The sequence below is a fragment of the Canis lupus genome, chromosome 10 (assembly GCF_011100685.1).
Source record: "Canis lupus familiaris isolate Mischka breed German Shepherd chromosome 10, alternate assembly UU_Cfam_GSD_1.0, whole genome shotgun sequence".
Classification (NCBI taxonomy): domain Eukaryota; kingdom Metazoa; phylum Chordata; class Mammalia; order Carnivora; family Canidae; genus Canis; species Canis lupus.
The window spans coordinates 57943455-57962876 of record NC_049231.1 but is presented as its reverse complement, the minus strand read 5'-3'; the positions used below and the strand labels follow the sequence as shown (position 1 = coordinate 57962876).

Here is a 19422-nt window from a genome sequence, read left to right as displayed (position 1 = left end):
CTCTGATATGCTGCCCTTTATTCACCAGTGTTGAGTTTTATCTTCTGTAGGAGATAGATTTCAAATGGCTTATGAATGAAGGACACCTATCATGCCCTGACTTTTATTATTTTGTATTTTGTGTTCAATTTTTAAGTACCCCACATCAAGAGCTTACCCATGCTGTGATGGTGTCACTTTTCAGAGGGTGCATCATATCAGCATCTGTTTCGTGTTACTGTCATGAGTCAGAATTCCAATATTGATGATGAATGCTTCAGCATCTGCTTGATATTCCAATATCTAATTTAAGGATTATGTCAAGGAGATAGCCTTATGAGGTTACCTTACGTATGTGTTTGAATGAATATCGATAGGAAGTTATCTTCAGTTTATTTAAGATAGCAACTTTTAATTGTGTTATTTAAATATATGGTTGGAATAGATGGTTTGGTGGTATTTTTCTGAAACTGGAAATCTATGCTGAAATCTTTTTAAGTATTGACTTTTATATGCTGAATTATTTTTCATGCTTAAAATGTATATTTTAATGGTACTTAAAAGAGGGAAAAAAAACAGATAAATGAATGGGTCATTTCCCAAAGTGGCTTATAGTCTTATCACTGATAATTGTGGTTGAATTCAAGAACAATGCCTAGAACTGAATGAAGAAGTTCCAGGACAGAGCATATTCAAGACTTACAACATTCATTGGTTACAGTAGAAACTGTGTAATAAAAGATGAATAATAAAAATGAAATCCTATTTAATTTTCTTAAAAAGATTTAGACTTTAGAAAAAGTTACATTTCACAGATTAAAACATTTGTAATTCTTACTTTTATGAGATTTTTTTCTTATAAGCTAAAACTATTAAATGCCTTGCTTATGATAGATGCTAAACACATACTTACTGATTGTGTACACACAAGGGTATTTCTAACCCAACTGTTCTACACAATTCAACCAATTTCTATAAAGTTGGGGTTGGGGTCAGTATCATTGAAAGCAGGGTTAAAAGTTTTTTGGATGACTTAAGGCTTAAGTTGGATTTCTTCCCACCTCACAATTTTGCAAAGTGCCCATAAATGTGGATTTACTTAATTGTTGATAAAAGGGGGTTATTTCATATGATAACAACAGGATAATCTGTCTAGGGAATCTGACTAACATAAGTGGAGTCACACTTGTGCCCGTTTATTATTGAGCTAATCAAACATGCAGTCCAGCTTCTTCTAATTGCCTGCAGATGTATGACATTCTCATTCCAGGCCAGCAGCACAAAATAATGTTTTATAACCAATGTGAAAGTGCAGGGACCTCCGCTTAAAACAATAATGTGCTCCAAGGACCTATATTTCTGACATCATTGTGGAGTTTGAAGAGCCTTCTGTTTTAATAAAGATCTCCACTCCCTTTTAAATGTTTCATACTATGCCCAGTAATCCAAACGCATTTACCATGGTTGCTGGATCAGAATAAATGAATGTCTACAGATGAGTCATATTTGTATTAAAATAATTTCTTTTTTCCACATATATTTTTCAACAGGTACAGTTTATCATTATATAATCTAAAGCTGAGGGCATTTTTTTAATGTAATGGCTGAAATCTGTACTGTCTTTCAATGTTAAAGTCAATTGTACCTTTGAACACATTATTACTAGTTATGGATGGTGCCTAATAATTTAAATACCAGTAAATATTTTAAGAGTAGTTCCTTTTATAAATATATTTTTTAAAGATTTATTTATTTATTTATTTATTTATTTATTTATTTATTTATTTATATGGTGGGGGAGAGGCAGAGAGAGAATCTCAAGCAGACTTCCCGCTGAGCCTGACTTGAGCTCTATCTCACAACCCTGACCAACTATCTGTGTTTTAACATTCAGTGAAACATATTTTTTATTCCTTTTCATGTATTTGTCTATAGTTTTTCAATTTTGTGCAAAAGCAAGAGATTTAAAAAGCAACATTATATCCAAATATCAATTCACACTGAGCAATTTTTTTCAGAGAATTTTTGCCAACCATGGATAATGCTGGGGGGAGCAATTTGCACTGAGAATTTCAAATGACAGACACCATCCTTGGCAGCTATAAAACTACGTGAATATCATTTTATTGTCACATACCTGGAGTCATGTATAAACAAAGTTTTAGAAATTGTTCCTCTATGAGCTATCACCTGCAAAAAAGACAACAGACCTTAATCTGCTCCAAAAGGGAGCTGAGTGAATGGGGAATATATTATAACGCATTGATGGGTCACTTTATTTTTCTACAACTTTATTGCAAGTTTCTGTTACTCTTCCTCAAAAGTAATGGATTTAGAAATCACTAGTTCAAATTAAGAAAGGAATTTTTAAAATAATATATAACTTTCTAAAAGCCTCATTCTTGTAGGAAAAAAAATCATTTGGGAACTGGCAAGTAAGAGCATCAATTGCCCAATGTGAAGGAATTTGTTTACTTAATTTAACTTTCAAACATTTAAACATAGGGTATTTTGTATAGCTAATAACTAATCCATTACTAAAATCAGTCAGGATTTACAGATATCATTACTAACTTGCCAAAGAAACTCCAACATCAAAAAATCAACTTGATACAAATGCCTAATGAAGCCGATTATGGAGCCAAGCCAAGTGTAGTACCTGGCTTGTATTATGTAAGGTATAATTGAGAGATGTGAATACACAACCTTCTGACAGTCTCTGTTTACCCAAGACTATCCTGGCTTGAAAACTGAAAGCCCCACGTTCTGAGAAATTCCTCGGTCCTAAGCAAATGGGATGGTTGATCACTCTAGCACACCCGCAATAACCAAATCTCTTGCACCTCCCAGTCAAGAGTGAGAAAGTCTCAACGTTAAAGCCATTTTTTCAGATCAGGGCATTGTTTGCCCAGTGAAATAATTCTTTCCAATCTATTTTAAACTTTCAAAAACCAAACTTCACTGATTGTTAAGTACCTGGACAAAGTCTTTCTTTGCTGTTGTCAGGATCCCACTTGCCAGCTTGTCAATAAACTGGATTCCACATTGTTCTAGACTTTGCATGTGCAGAGTACCTATACATTAGCACCTACATACTTAGGTAACTCACTTTCCCACATTTCTGCTGGTGAAAAAATGTTACTACACTGCCAAATTAAATACCATGCTTCATCTATAAAATTTTGTCAAATTAAAAAAAATGTTAACTGTACCTTAAATGATTTTATTTTTATTACTATTGTCTGTGATGCAGGAGCAACTAAAAAGGTAAAAAGAAAAAATTCCCTTTTTTAAGGCCTAAAGGAAAAAAAAATTATGCTCAGGGTTTAAATAGCTCTACACTGTTGGAGATCACCTATTATCTTTTGCACATTTCTTTATAAACATAAGGATAACTAAAATATTATTTTGTAAAGGAAAGAAGTTATTATATATACATATACTTTAAAAAGGAGAAACTTGAACTAACATGTACAGATTCTCAGATGCTAGGGACGTCTTTCTTTGTTTTCTTTCATTTGAAACATAAATGATCTCATATCCAAACGAGGATTTATAAATTATAGTGTAATCAAGTGGCTTAGCATACCTCGCATTGTCATAACAAAACAGCTTTCAAACACTACCCTTTTTTTTATCCTCACTAGTGTCATTAGGGTTTCTCATTGCTTTGCTTAGTTTTGTGAGGAAATGCGTAATTTTTGTTACGTATAATTATACAACCCAGTGAAAAACTCTGATCTCAGAAAATACATATTTTGCAAAAGGAAGACTATAATTGAGTAAAATATGATATTAACAGAAACGAATACTTCAAGCAGAAAGTAAAGTAGGTATTTAGCCTGCTTACTGCTTTTCATTGTTTTTAGTTGTTAATTGCCTTTGAGTATCTAAAAATTCTCAAAAGCCATATAAATGGATAGAAATTGAGTTTATAAGGATAATTTAATTACTTTTTACAATAAGCTGGTGCAGTGCAATAGAAGTAATTGATTTTCTCTTGAAAAATCTAGCATAGCTTCATAATTTACTTTTCCAAAAACTATAGTCACTGAATATCTAGTTAATTAAGATAAGTCTAGTAGGGGCACTTGAGTGAGTAAGTTGATTAAGCCTCTGACTCTTGGTTTGAGCCAAGGTCATGATCTCAGCGTTATGAGATCAAGCCCTACTTCTAGCTCCAGGCTCAGTGGGGAATCTGGTTGAGACTCTCTCCCTCTGCTCCTCCCCTCTTCCTCACATGCACATGTGCACTTGCTGTCTCTCAAATAAATCTTTAAAAAATATTTATTTCTAATATACATTTGTGAACAATATGTATATGTACCTGATTTGTGCAGTCATAAGTGTCCTTAAAATTACTTCATAAAAATTGAACGGCAACTATTTGAGGTGAAAGGATGAAAGTATGATCACACTTCTGCAACAAAAGACTATGCTGTATAATTACCTAACTCAATGTCTTCCAAAGTGTAATCCCTAGACCAGAAGCATTAGCATCATCCAGTAATTTATCAGAAATGCTAATTCCTGATTGCTATCAGACCTACTGAATCAGAAGCTCTGGGGATGGCACTCAGCAATCTGTGTTTTAACAAACCTATGATTTTGATGTGTGCTCAAGTTTGAGAACCAATGCCCCAACTTAATCTTAACATCAGAAAATTGCATTCAGCTACAAAAATCAGAGGGTAGGGTCATAATACTTTACATGGGAAATGTGAAGTAGGAAAGACAAATCATCAAAAATATATATTCTGTTCCTAGGATATAATATTTCTATTTTGGGGATCCCTGGGTGGCTCAGCGGTTTAGTGCCTGCTTTCGGCACAGGGCGTGATCCTGGAGTTCCAGGATCAAGTCCCACATCAGACTCCCTGCATGGAACCTATTGTTCTCTCTGCCTGTCTCTCTCTCTCTCTCTCTGTGTGTGTGTGTGTATGTGTGTCTCTCATGAATAAATAAATAAAATCTTTTTAAAAATGATAGTATTTCTATTTTACTTCTCTCATCTTTCTTATTGTCATCATTAGCACTCTGATTCCTAAACACGAGTGGTCATGAGTCCTAGTTAGTAGGGTATGATATGTGCAAACTAGACTGAAAGGAAGTGTGTAAAGTGGGAAATGAGATCTTGCTTGCATCTTTCTGTAAAATCTGCAAATGCTGGAGCACCTGGGTGGCTCAGTCAGTTAAGTATTTGCCTTCAGCTCTGGTCATGATCCCAGGACTTTGGGATTGAGCCCCACAGCAGGCTCTCTGCTCAGCAGGGAGTCTACTTCTCCCTCTCCCTCTGCCCCTACTCCTGCTCTCCTCTCCCAAATGAATAAATAAAATCTTTAAAAAAAAAAAAACCTGCAAATGCAAAATACCGTAACAGTCCTTAAATTGTCAGGTGAAACTCTAAGTTCTGCTCTGGCTATGGTAATGGTTGGTGCTAAGAGATACTCATACCTTCTATAAGCATCCTCCATATGCTCACAGCATGAACTGATGACATGAGTTAATGCTGTTTGGAGATGAAGTTCATGCAGAGTCACAAAAGAGGAGATTGACTCTGACTTTGGTCTTAAAGCATCTTTTCATTTACCAAAGTGATAGGAGATCCTTCTAATACCAGATGCTCAGCTGACATCTCAATATATTTAGATTCTGTGAAATCATCAGATATTAGAAGAGTGTTCCCATAGTGTCTTCTGTTAAATTTAAACTTGATCAAAGATTTCCTTCTCATCAAAGACGAGATTCTTGTTAAAACTAGTTAACACTTCTTCTGTGGAATGGATTTCTGTCTCCCCATAGCAGCAAAAAAGAAGCATATGAGAGTAGAATTGCAAGGCTGGGTAACTTCAGGAATGTGCACTGATACTGGCTCATTATTTCTTTCTCCAGCAGAAAGTCTAAAACTGTATTCTCTGAAATCAACAAGTTGCCCCATTTGTAGGGATTGCCTTCACACTTGCTGAATTACTGGCACAATTCTAGTCTTTGAAACCAAAGATTAAACAAAATTTGTCCCAAATGTGTTTGATTTTGCACGAATGTACAAATAAGTAATTCACGCCACATCTGAAATCCATTAGCATGCTTCTTTTTTCCAGGAGGTAACTGCAAATTGCACACTCAAAAACAAAACTGATCAAGAAAACTGCATTCAAATATTGGCAGAAAACCACAGCTGTCATTGCAAGCATTTAGCTATAATTTCAGGCTTGTAGCTTGAACCTAACTGATTAGTAAACATTTAATAGAGATGAAGTGAAGAAATGACATGAAAGGAAGCTGAGTGGCAAGATACTGGCAGCAGCACAGATCACCTATTGCTGTCCATTTCATATGACCACAGATTCAAAGGAGGGAGAGACAGTGAATCAATGTTATGTAAATGTGTACTAAATAGACTGAAAAACTTGAGATTTGGACTAAATCAGTTCTTAAACCTTGAACTGCTTTTCAAATTGTTGTGTATCTGTACTAGTCAAGGGTAACCAGGCAATAATGCAAGTGAAATGGGATCAAAGAGAACACAAATGCATTCAGTTAGTGCTCAATAAATTCAACCAAGTTTGAGGACCACTTTCTATTGTGAGGCACTTTGATAGAATCAAAGAGGAAGGAAGGAGTGGTCATTGTCCTAAGGGAACTTGGCATCATTGAGCTTTCAGTTACCAAAAAAGCAATAAAGGAAACCGACAACAGTCCAGCAAAGAAGGACATCACAAGGAGTGCATAACAAACTGCCAAAAGTATCACCAGTGAATGATACAGGTATCCTTCCAATTTACTAAAATCTGTATTTGGACAGAAAAAGAAAACATGTCCCCAGAAATGTGGTTAAGAACAAAAGTTTGGTTCCTCCCCAGATTGGATCATTTAGAAGAGAATGAGGAGGGGAAGTTGAGAGGTATCCTGAAGAAATTAAAATCCAAATGGTAGAGGAAGTAACAACCATCATGTAGACAAGCAGAATAGGTGAGAATCAGCATTGTGTCCATGTTCCTTCTACCCTAGAATGGTCTCCCAGGAGAGTCCCCCAGAAACAGTGTGCTACTAATAGTGCTAACGAGGAAACGCATAGGGGTAGGTGGAGGAAAACCTGATCACAGAGTACACATCATGCTGAGCCACTGCACAGCAAACATCTTTGACTGGCTCCATCCTCAGTAGCTCTCCCTGTCAAAATACTAATATGTTCCTCCAGCTGTGTCTAAATATCTTCCTAAACTGTGTCCTGTTTCATTTATTATTGAATAGACACTAAGCAAATGTTGTTTGTGCATGTGTGTGTGTTTAATTGAATAAATGAATGGCTTTTAACCATCAGAGAGCTCAGGCTTACAATTTACTTTGAGTTCTAAAATCATCCTTGTAAATAAGCTATTAAGTACCAAATGTGTATGAGGTATATTTCCCAACTATATATATATATATTATAAAATTTCTCAGTAATGGGGGTCTTAGATATCTTGTTCTCATTTTAAGCTTAAGCCACTTGAAAAGGACAATAAAGTCTATTCTTTTATATCTTAGATTGTTAGGTTTTTAATAAACATGGGTGAATAAACAAGAATTATTCTAGGCATTCTATTATCCCTATAGCAAAACTAGTAATTGGAAATACTAGATTTTTTTTTTTTTTTTACTTTCTGGCAAGTCATTTAACTAGTGAATGCTTCTTAGTATCAAATATGTAATTCCTCAGAAATCTAATGGTGAATAATGAAAATACAGTTGTTTGGGGGAAATGTTAATATTTCTGATATTTGAAGTAACAAAATCATAAGGCTGGACAATATTTATGTAAACTCTCTGATATTGTGAACAAATTCAAGGCACTTGATAATGCTCTCTAAAATAGGAATAAGAAAGGAAGAAAGGTTCAGAGCAATCTATGTTGGTCGTTTTCCTCAACTACCAGCCAGAAATTCAAATGCTGAAGGGTCAAATCCAGGAAAGTCACTTAGTTGAGTGTAGGTGACTTAAAGAAATACAGTTCTTGGGCAGCCCAGGTGGCTCAGCGGTTTAGCACCGCCTTCAGCCCAGAGTGTGATCCTGGAGATCTGGGATCGAGTCCTGTGTCAGGCTCCCTGCATGGAGCCTGCTTCTCCCTCTGCCTGTGTCTGTGCCTCTCTCTCTCTGTGTCTCGAATGAATGAATGAATGAATGAATGAATGAATGAATGAATAAATAAATAAATAAATAAATAAATAAATAAATAAAATCTTTAAAGAAAAAAAAAAGAAAGAAATACAGCTCTGAACTGGTCTCAAGGAAGGAAGAGCTGAATTGCTTGGGAAGTGAAAAGGAAATCCATGGATCCCAGGGGCCCCAGAATAAAGAACCCAGCTTACTGAGGGCTCCTTGGGAGCTAATAACTAGCTTATACTTAAACTGTGGTTGAAATAAGAGTGTGAAGTAGGGAACGGAACCAGAGACAACCATAAAAGCTGTGTGTATAGCTTTTATGTATGTCCAACTCAAATAAGAACCATGATGGGAACTGGAACTACTTTTGTGAATATAGTTAAATCCCAAAAAGTTCCAGCAACTGTAATGAAATAAGTTTTGCACCTTAAACAGCTATGCGTACTATAAGGAATCTACTCCTAGTCCCTTGAGTGGAGGTATAGAACATGATCCAAAATGGGAAACAACTCATGGAGTTCTATTCAGTGTCCTCCCTGGAGACCAGGGTCTATCACAATATGGATTAAGGAAGATTTTTTTTTGTTCAGTAGTGAATAGATGTGCAAAGGTTTTTGCAGCAGAGCTCTCCTGTCATACATACATTCACAAATGAGTATGCCACTAAGTTGTAGTTGACATTTTTACTATTCAGTAAAAAACTTAAATATCTCAGTATTTTTAACCAAATATTGGTTAAAAAATAAGTTTTTTTTTACTAAAAGTTACAAAAATTTTATTCAGTATTAATTACCAAAATTATGAAGAGCAGTATGTCTGTTTTGTGGAGTCTGCTATTCAGTCAATTCAGAAGCCTCTTAGAGAATTAGTTCAGCTCTAATTATTCTAAAATGCGGGAGCTGTTGAGGTATCTGGCATCATTTAACTTTACTAAGCCCACTGATGAATTTTTTTCTAATCACCACATTTCATAATTTGAAGCCTGAAGAGAGATGGTTATATAAGATGGTTTTCTCTCCTTATCCATCCATGTTCTTTCCTGAGCAGTTTGTGATATCACAAAACTCCTCCCCAAAAAGAGAAAAGGACATTCTAAAAGAAGTTGTTAAAAGACACCTCAGAAATCTGCCTCTGTAGGCTCAACACCCCCTTTCTTGCCTAGATTGCATTTATTCCTGCTCACATGCATGTATGCACACACACACCTACTCAGGTTCACACCCATACACATGCACAGATATGTATGATGCACCATCCTTTTTGGTAGGAAAGTAACATGTATCCAAATTAAACTGATGGAAGCCAGTAAAGCTTCTAACATGATTCCGTTACTCTCTCATTATTTCCTGGAAAACCAACACTGGAAACTTCATGTGTTTACCTATCATAGGAGAACAGAACACCTTGGACAGCTACTGCATTATTTAATTGACTAGTAATTTTGTTAGATGGAGTAGAGACAGGGTCAACAAAATAGAAGTAAATGTGTTAGGGTGTGGCCATCTCAGCATTCTACAATGAGAATGGAATTTTTAATAAAATAAACTTTGCAGATAGACCCTCGTAGAATGGATTAAAAAACAGATTATTTGGGCCTGACACTGAATCCCCATGCCCTTTCATTCTTCAGACTTTGGAAAATTACATAGTCAAGAGGTAACCCAGAATAAAAGTCTACTCAACAACCAAGGCAGAAAATTCCAGTCATTCATGATTAATTAAACATCCCAGTAAAAGCTGTGGGTCCTTTTTGTAAAAATAGTTCATGACCTGGTGTATCAGAAGAACCCTAATCCAGGAAGGTAGCCAGAGAAAAAAAAGAAAAATCCTTCTACACAAGCTGGTAAAGATGCAGTGCTTTGTTCTGAATTTCAATTGCATTACCTCCCTTCTTTAGTGATTGAAAAATAAATAAATAAATAAGCTAATGATTAAAAAAAAAAAGCTATATGAAAGAAGGAAACTTAATCATGGTGCAATTTAAGCAGCTAATGATAGTTCTGAAATACCAGGAAAGATTATTTGGTGAATAGCTCATTCAAAAAAAAAATGTTAAATAACAAAACCATTGTAAATTAGAGTTCAACTCTAAGTAAACTAAAAAAATATCTTCTCATTGAGTTTTCAATTTAAGCGTAAAAATGGATTGTGTAAGCATGCCAGAGCCATAGTTTTCAATAAGCCAAGCTGTCACAGATGGTTAATACCCCAAATAGACCATCAGAATATCGCTCTATTAGAAGATCTTGGGCTATTTGGTTATCATTGTAAAAACCGAGCCGCAAACAATATTAGAGTCCTAATAGAAAGTTTTAAAGAATTGTTGGAAAATCTGGTTATAATATCAAAGTCAGGGGTAGACAGATTACCAAACCAAAACGTGGTTTTTCTTGGAAAAATACAGTTTCTGATCTCATGTTAAGGGAACAGTTTATAGTGACGAGAAAATAAAGAAGACATCAAAAAGGAAGATTTCATGAATTATTTGATTAAATATGAGTAGGGTTTGGAATTTTCTCAAGAGCTAAAAACATCAAATAAAGGTCCTGAGAAGTAGGTAAAACTACCTGCTAGTTAATGGAATCCTCAAGTTAGGAAGAGTCAATGCAGATTCAAGTTCAGACCACATCTTCGCACTTGATTTAGAGAGCTACATTTACAAATTCTTCTAATAGATGACACATCACTGGTATGTCAGTTCTACTACTCAGCAGGAAAAAAAATACCATTTTTCCTTAAAGGAGAAGAAAACTTCTCTACGCTCTTAGGTGAACCTATGATCCACAAAGATCACAACTGAGTAACTGCAGTTGCCAAAAATTCAGGACTTAAGTGTTGCTTATTCATTGACTGATTGCAAATATATATATACCAAATATTTATTAGAATGGATTGGTGAGCCTCTTATGGGACTTTCCTGAATCCCCTGCTGAGAGACTCAAGGAACAGTGACACCCTCCTGCAACACTACCTAGAACCACCACATACCACTCAGTATGAAAATCAGTCATCTAGGGGGAAAAAAATGCAGCAAACACCTATTAGGGTAGAGGCCAGGACCATATTCACACATTTGTGGAGGAAGAAAAGCAAGATAGGGCAAACAGCTGAGCCATATCCTTCCCTTCTAGGAGTCTCCTCCTAGACCCTGGGAGTCAGGAGCAGCTGTAAAAAGAATAAGGGACAGAAAAAAAGAGATGTAGAATGGAAGTGGAAGAGAGAGAAAAGGAGAACAAGATAGGAGCTTCAAGGACAAAGAGCAAGTGTAGACTACCCTAATTGAAAATAGGTTCTACTGAAGTTTCTCATAAAATAGTATTACAATTACCAACTTCCTACTTGTGTTCATACATATAAATGCATACTTTCCTCAAAAAGAAAACTGATGAAGAAAAATGAGAAGGTGATTCAATTTTCTATTATGTTTTTGAGAATCTTCTATATGCTATGTGTGATAGGCCAGTGCTTCTCAAATTTTAATGCACAACGAATTACCTGGGGATCCTATTAAAAGGGAGATTCTGATTCAGTAGGTCTGGGATGAGACCTGAGATTTCACATTTCAACAAAGCCCCCAGATTTTGTGGATATAAGAGTCTGTTTTCCAGTAGTTGACACTTTGTGCTTTCCATCAGGAAGCTGATATGCCTAGTGATTCTTCAGCCTCTGTTTTCTGCCTTTAGCAAAATGTAATATAATTTGGATAATTTGCATGAGGTGGGATTTTGTTTGCTTGTTTTTTCAAAAAGATATTTTTTCTTCTGGTTAGTACTCAATTTCTCCCATGTAAATTCATTTGTAACAGCTACAGCTGTAATACATAGATGTTTCCTTTGCTTACTAATTAATAGAATTTTCTCCTGTGGTGGAATGTTTTTATGCTTGAATGCTCAGGAGGATCCCAGAAAGTAGTCTTTGGCAGCAAAGAATGGCAGAAACCCCAGGAAACTCAGCAAGAGACAAAGGTTCCCATCTGGGTCTTCCTCTAAGTGACTCTCACTGTATTAAGCCAGTTAACCTCTCTGGGCCTCAGTTTTCTCAGCTGTTAAAATTAAGAAGTTGTCCTTCCCAGCCTTTTTTTCAAAACAATTTTAAAAGAATGAGAAAGAAAGTAAAAGAGAGGTAAGCAGAGTGCACTTTGTCTAGGTTATAAGCTTTCAAAGTATTGTAGCTATATGGCTCTTGATTGATGCATGTCTGGCATTTAGACTGCTTCTATTGATAGGCGTTCTTCTGTGCCTTTCAGGTGGCATTTTTATCAAGAAAACATACCAGAGCAAGTTAAAATCTGCCCTGGGAAGAATGCAGGTGCATTCTGTGATTATAATAGCATTAATGACTCAGAAACAAAAAACCAGACAGTTCTAATGACATGAAGCTTTATTGACAAAACAGTTCACACCTAGTACTGGTTGTTTTTTAAAAGTCTGGACCAAATCACTGAAGCTTTAAAGCTAGATCACCACGGTCTTTTCCCCAGGCCCTGACAGGGATAATTATTGTGGTTCACGTACAGCCCAGGACTCCACTTTAATCCTAGCAGAGAAAGGAGTTATTTTTATTTTGGTGCACAGTAAATATCCTTTTTTACATGTTTTAATAGAAACTGCCGTAACCTGTGAAGGTGCAACACTACTGTTAAAGGCTCTGTGTTATATTCTTGATTTTGAATTAAGATTTCCTGCCTTCACTTAAGATTTCCTGCCTTCCTAAGTATCTTTCACTAAAGAAAAATCTGTTTCAGTTCTATAAGTCTGTTCATTTCACATTTGGAGATTTTTCTCAGCCTCAGACTCAAACCAGGTTTACAACCATAGTAACCAGTCTTTGCTGAGCATATGCATTATTATCCATCACATAGAAACCATAAGGAAGTCTACACGCTAGTTATCTGTTGCCACGTAACAAATTACCCTAAAACTTAACAGCTTAAAACAACAAACCTTTATTATCTCACATTTTTTCTGGGTCGGGAATCAAGATGTGACTTAGCTGGGTCTCCTGGCTTAGGGTCTTTCACAAGGCCAAAGTCATCTCTAGGTTTCACCGGGAAAGATCCACTTTCTAGCTCCCTCACTAGTGGTTGTTGGCAGGATTTACTTCCTACCTCTGTTGGTCATCAGTTCTTCCCCCCTTCAACTCCTGGCTACATACACCTTTTCACAGGCCATCTCACAACATGGTAAACAAACAAGAGAGAGAATGCTACTAAGATTGAAGTCACAGTCTTGTGACTTAATCATGGAAGCAACAACCCATCACTTTTCTCATATTCTGCTCATTAGAAACAAGTCACAAGGATCCCTGGGTGGCGCAGCGGTTTGGCGCCTGCCTTCGGCCCGGGGCGTGATCCTGGAGACCCGGGATCCAGTCCCATGTCGGGCTTTCTGCATGGAGCCTGCTTCTCCCTCTGCCTGTGTCTCTGCCTCTCTGTCTCTCTCTGTATGACTATCATGAATAAATAAAAAATCTTTAAAAAAAAAAAAAAAAGAAACAAGTCACAACATCCAGTCTACATTCAACAGCATGAATACCAGGAGTCTGGAATCTTTGGGAGCTATGTAAGAAGCTGCCTACCACAATCCATAATGAAAATTCCCCCTCCATTGATTCCAACCAAACCTTTAGAGTTAAGTCTAGAATTTTGAATGGTTTCAAAAAGTAAAATAGGAGTTAAAAAGCAAAATGTACCCACCTTCCCAGCAGTGCAGGAGACTGGATGACTCATTCAGATACACAGCCTGATGGGTGTGGTTGAAATAGGCAAAGTACTGTCTGTAAGAAGAACCTCACTCTTCTGACAGCTTCTTCTGAATGAATGTACCCTTCTCTCCTTCATAGACTTGGAACTTCTGAAACGCTATCCATCCTCTCCAAAACCATTCCTAAATAATTATGACTATATCCTTTGATTTTGAAACTTTGTAATTAAAAACTCCTTTAATCTACTCTATAAACAATATCCCTGAAATAAAAACTTTTTGCAAAAGTTTTGCAAAATAAAAACGAGCAAACAGAACTACCTTTATTCTTGCAGATTAGCATATACCTACAAGCCTGTTACATAAAATAAATTTAATAAACATCCTTCTTGCTTTATGTTAACTTTTGTCCTAGACATCTGTGATATTTGTGTGTGTGTGTTAGGGAATTGTAGAAAATGTTCTCCACCTCTCCCATAGAAACCTCTGTTCTGTTTTGGTCACATTTTTGTTCCTTCAGCCTAGTCAAAAGCCTGTACCTAGAACCATCATTTTTATGTTTACACTTGTTTACATCTTTTTCTTTTACCTCAAAAATCTACTAGGAGACCGTGCTGAGCATAACCTAAGATTACAATAAATAGGTTAGGCTTAAAAATTCAGAAATCATAAAATCCAACATGGATTTTCTTAGGACTCTAAGGAGTAGGTATCTTGATAAGGAGGCAGGATAGTGGCTTGTTTTTCAACAAGAAGACAATAATAATGTAGAAGAGCCCTCTAAGGGAAAGAAAAAAGAGAAAAGATATATGAGCAAAAACAGAAAAATCAGAGAAGATGGAAACCAAAAAATTGAACAACATATAGGAGAACCTGTAAAATCAAATGGTGCATGTAGGGAAAGCCACCAGCCACATCCAATCTCTCCTAAAAGAATATTCTAGTAGCTAAATTGTAAACCCAATGGAAAGAATAGATAAAAGGCTGATGTAGCTATTAAAAGGAGTAATTAAAATCCAAAGGAAGTGTAGGGGTTTTTTTTCTTAAAATGAAAAAGTACCAAATGTTTTAAATTACTTTTTAAAGTACAGGATACAGCTCTGTGTGGAATGCAGTACATTTTCTCTTTGGTTCACTCTCCCCAGAATCAGTCTCCAGATTTGTCCAGGTGTCTCTGATGCCAATGATAAAATCCTCTCTGGGCCTGTTGAGAGGATGGATACAGGATAAATGGGTGCTTTAGCAACCAGGTAGAGGCTAGCCTCTGGCCTCAGGCCTGTAGCATCCTGGGGAGGTGGGTTTGGTCTTGGGAGCAGGCAGTGAAAGCTGGGGAAGCTTCAAGGGGGCTGTCAGTCAGATCTGGTTCCCCTTACCAGAGAGGAAAAAAAAAAAAAAGCATTACGCTCATAAGATTTCTTCATATTCAACCATCCATTTGCTAATACATTCTCTTGACATAAGTAGCCCCACTAAATTCCTCTTTCCTCATCACTAACTCTAAAATGACAGCTTAAGGATTATCCTCTCTGCCATTTACCATGAAACACAGCTCCAGACCAGTTTGTTGTAGGTTTCTGAGCTTAACCACATAGCTCACACTGAGTGGATAATCAATCATTCTATGACTAAATCCATCTGGAACAAATTTGAAGAAGTGGCCATGTAGGTTTTTTTTTTTTAAATTAAACTGAAACCAGAGTTGATCTCTTTTTTCAAAGGTTTAAAAGAAAAAAATATATATATAAAACTCAGCAATGACTTTAACCCCCAGAACTCATGTATGCTCTCTGAGTAAGATTGGTTCTATCCTACCCCCATTTTGGATTTCACTTAATTTTTCAGAGAGATGGTCTTTGAATGCTTTGGAGGAGAGTCCCCTTCCCAGAGAATGAGGTCACAATCCCTCCTTGGGTAGAAGGAAAGGGGGATATTGTGTAGCCAAGTTATCACCATAACTTCATGTTGGTCTTAAATTCCCAAATGCGCAGGGCTCAACTGAAAGATTATGGAACTAAAAGAGCCTGTTTCTGGCCATTCTTTCTGGAACCACTACTTTTTGCCCTGTAAGCATTAAAGGATCAGTTAGATATCATGAGCCTTGGCTTTAAAGAACTCCACCCTTCCCTCATCAGACCCCAAATTGTTCGTTTAAATTTAGGTTATAGCTTCTCGTGTCTACTCTGACATCTGCACCATTCATGCATTCATTTGTTCAATTTTAAGTCATTTATTCATCGATTCATGCATCAATGTATTCATTTATTATGTAATCAAACTATACTAGATGCCTAGACATACCACCTTTCTTGCAAGGACTTTTCAGGCTATCTGAAGAGGTAAAGTAAGGTTGGATTTAAAAAACATTAAATCATACAAATAATTCAGCTTAACAATTCAGGTCAGCAAAACTTTAGTCAAGAGCCTCAGTCCCCACGGAGTCAATGGTAAAAGCAGTGGTAGAGTCCAGCGGAAGGACTGCTTGCTACAATCCGGGGCCATCATGGGCTTTTCAGAAGCAGTGAATGTAATCTGGGTCATGAAGGTTGAACTGGATATAAATAATCCTGAGAAGAGAAAGGGTAGGCTTTGCTGGGTGGATGCCCTATACACAGAATAATAGTGACAATATCTTGTTGCTGTTTGGGGTAAAGGAAAGGGGGGCTATTGTGGGGACTGCCGGAAACAAGAAAAATCATTGGAGGGACAGTTTATATGAATCCTGAATTCTCGGTTAAGCCGTTTAGATTTAGTGATGTCATAACTTGTGAAAGATTTTGAGCAAAGAGTGACATAATAAAAATGCTACCTCCAGATAGTTGTAGGATGAGGGGGAGAAATAAGTATACACATATGGTTAAATGTGTTAAATCATCTTAATAGGACTGGGATGGGAGATGAGAGTAGATCTTACTTCTTGTAAAGTGAGTGAGTTCCTCAAAAAAGAATTGCATTAATTTTCAAGTACTATACATATGATAACAATGCTGACAAGTATAAAGAGTTTTATCCACAAGGACTATTTTCAGGATCATAATTATTTGTTTAACACCATTTCTAACAGACATATTCACTATTTTGCATGTAAGTGATGAGTCAAATCCAGAGTCAAAGACGATTCTAAACAAGTTCCACTCCAAGTAGGGTAAACAGTTTATAATATTGTTTAACAATATATTTATTCATAGGTATTACAAAGGAAAACATCAAATAGTCAATTAATAATATTTTGGTGTGGGATCCCTGGGTGGCGCAGCGGTTTGGCGCCTGCCTTTGGCCCAGGGCGCGATCCTGGAGACCCGGGATCGAATCCCACATCGGGCTCCCGGTGCATGGAGCCTGCTTCTCCCTCTGCCTGTGTCTCTGCGCCTCTCTCTCTCTCTGTGACTATCATAAATAAATAAAAATTTAAAAAAAAATAATATTTTGGTGTAATTTCAGCTCCTATGCCCCATGAAATAACCAATTAAGAGCTAAATAAGCCCTTAAATGATCTTCTGAACAATCAGCCTTTCTGCCTCTGCTCACATCCATTAAACTGTAGAATGTTTATTAGTCATAATATATGGCTGTAGGAATACAGAGCAAGTCTCTAACCATAAACTACGTCTGAACATAGACCTTTAACAGCAGTTGCTCTTATTCTAATATGGCTAAGGCTGAGATGCTGTGAAATGCAATGAACGTAACCTAAGCAGAGTCATGCCCTGATTAAAACAAGGTTTTTGCAATTACAGGAAATTATGGCAAGAGGTAATTATCCATAGGCCCACTCTCTCCCTTATAAGTTCCTTACCATCCATTTTGCATATAAGCATGAACGAAGGAATAATCTCATTATAAATAGAGGAGAGCAAAAATTTCTCCCAGTATGGCTAGGGGAAATGAATTTCCTAGTTAACAATTACCTTCATTAAAAATAAGAATTTAAATAGAATACAAAAATGGAAGGAGGGATTTGGGAGTGTTGTTTGGGATTGAGGGTAAAGCTGAACTGCTAAGTGGATAAAGCAAGAATTTAAAATCCTAAGAATATATAGTTTACCTTATGATATAATCCAAAGGAATTTTAACTGGATTTAGATCTCACTTTACTTAGTTGTAATACTATGTGTGTGTGTGTGTGTTTAAGACTTCCCAAGAGCTAGAATTTTGCAAAGGTAAAACTCGTGTTCTGTTTATTAACCTATTTAAGTTTCAATTCTAACTTCATAAGCAATAGTCATGCCTGTATTTCTCCCAGAAGTGGGGTCTTCTGGAGATGATGCGTTAGTTGCCTAGATTTACTTTATTTTTTTATACTGGATTTGGGAATGAGTTGGGGAAAGAAAATTTTAACATTTGCTTTGTTAATTACAGTTCGGGAGATGGTACAAGACCACAGACCAAACATCCTATTAACTCTAAGATAATTCAACAAGCCTGAGTTGAGTAACTATTGTGTACAAAGCATAGTAGGTGCTGAGAATATAAAAATAAAAGAACTTATAGTGCCTACCCTAAAAAGCTCACAGTCTAGGAGGGAGTGGGTAGTAATTACAATGTGGCATTTTGAATCTCATTTTAAAGACTTCCCAGAAAAGGTGACACCAGGCTTCAGTTTAAGGAAGTTGTAGGAATTAGCCTTAACAAATGGGGGAAGGGAAGGAGAGAAGGAGAAGAAATGTTCCATGCCTGGAGAACAGCATTTGCTAAGGTCCTGAGTAAGAGACAGAAAAAGGGAGCAAGTACTCTGTATGATTCAGTGTGTAGTACGTGATGATAAGCAAAGATCAAATCATAAGGGCCTTGAATGTCACATTAAAAACTTTGGATTTCATCCTGAAGGTAGTGAAAGTGACATGAGTTTTCATCTGCACTAAGTGAAAGATATCCTATACAAATATGAAACTTCTCCAAATCCAAATGAAGTCCACTCTTCACTCACGGAGGAGAGAAACATCATTTACTTTCAAAACATTTCTGAATCCTAACTTTATAAGTCCAGTTAGATAATTTCCTTGTAAGTAATTAGGACAGGTTTTATTCTCCGCATATAACAATGCTACAAAGGCAAATTAAGTATAAATTTCTAAAAATAGCACAGCTCACATTTTAACCAAATAAAATGCAGTGGGGAAAACATCTTAGCTCAAAGAAAAGTTGAAAACATCAGCATTGGGCAGCCTGGGTCACTCAGCGGTTTAGCGCCACCTTCAGCCAAGGGTGTGATCCTGGAGTCCCAGGATCGAGTCCCACATGGGGCTCCCTGCACTGAGCCTGCTTCTCCCTCTGCCTGTGTCTCTGCTTCTCTCTCTCTGTGTCTCTCATGAATAGATAAAATAAAATAAAAATAAAATAAACAAAAAAAACCTCAGCATTAAAAATCCACTTGGCATTTAGTGCATTGTTCTAGGCCATTATGATTTTATCCACCTAGAATATAACTGTAACTCTTAAAGGATTTTTACTGCTTGGGGTTTGTTCCATCTTAAAGTTTATACTAAAACTTATTGGAAGACTAATTTGAAAGTAAAATTTAACTCGGCCTTTGCAGAAGCTATGAGAAGTTCTGTACATTCACCTTACTTGGCACGGCATCCCTTAGTCTTGTAAAAAA

General features: G+C 36.5%; 1 protein-coding gene and 1 long non-coding RNA gene across 3 annotated transcripts in view; one reads left to right on the top strand and one right to left on the bottom strand.

Annotated features, from left to right (window-relative positions):
- EFEMP1 (EGF containing fibulin extracellular matrix protein 1) overlaps positions 1-19422 on the top strand; it is a 61417-nt gene that overhangs the window by 7715 nt on the left and 34280 nt on the right.
- LOC119873679 overlaps positions 12527-19422 on the bottom strand; it is a 34665-nt gene continuing 27769 nt past the window's right edge. Inside the window, exons 3-4 of one of the 2 annotated variants that reach the window (XR_005365996.1) lie at positions 13820-15030; positions 12527-12660 (exon numbers count right to left, since the gene is read on the bottom strand). This is a non-coding gene — a long non-coding RNA (uncharacterized LOC119873679). Of the gene's footprint in view, positions 15031-19422 lie in introns of both variants that reach the window. The other variant, XR_005365995.1, reaches the window with a different exon arrangement.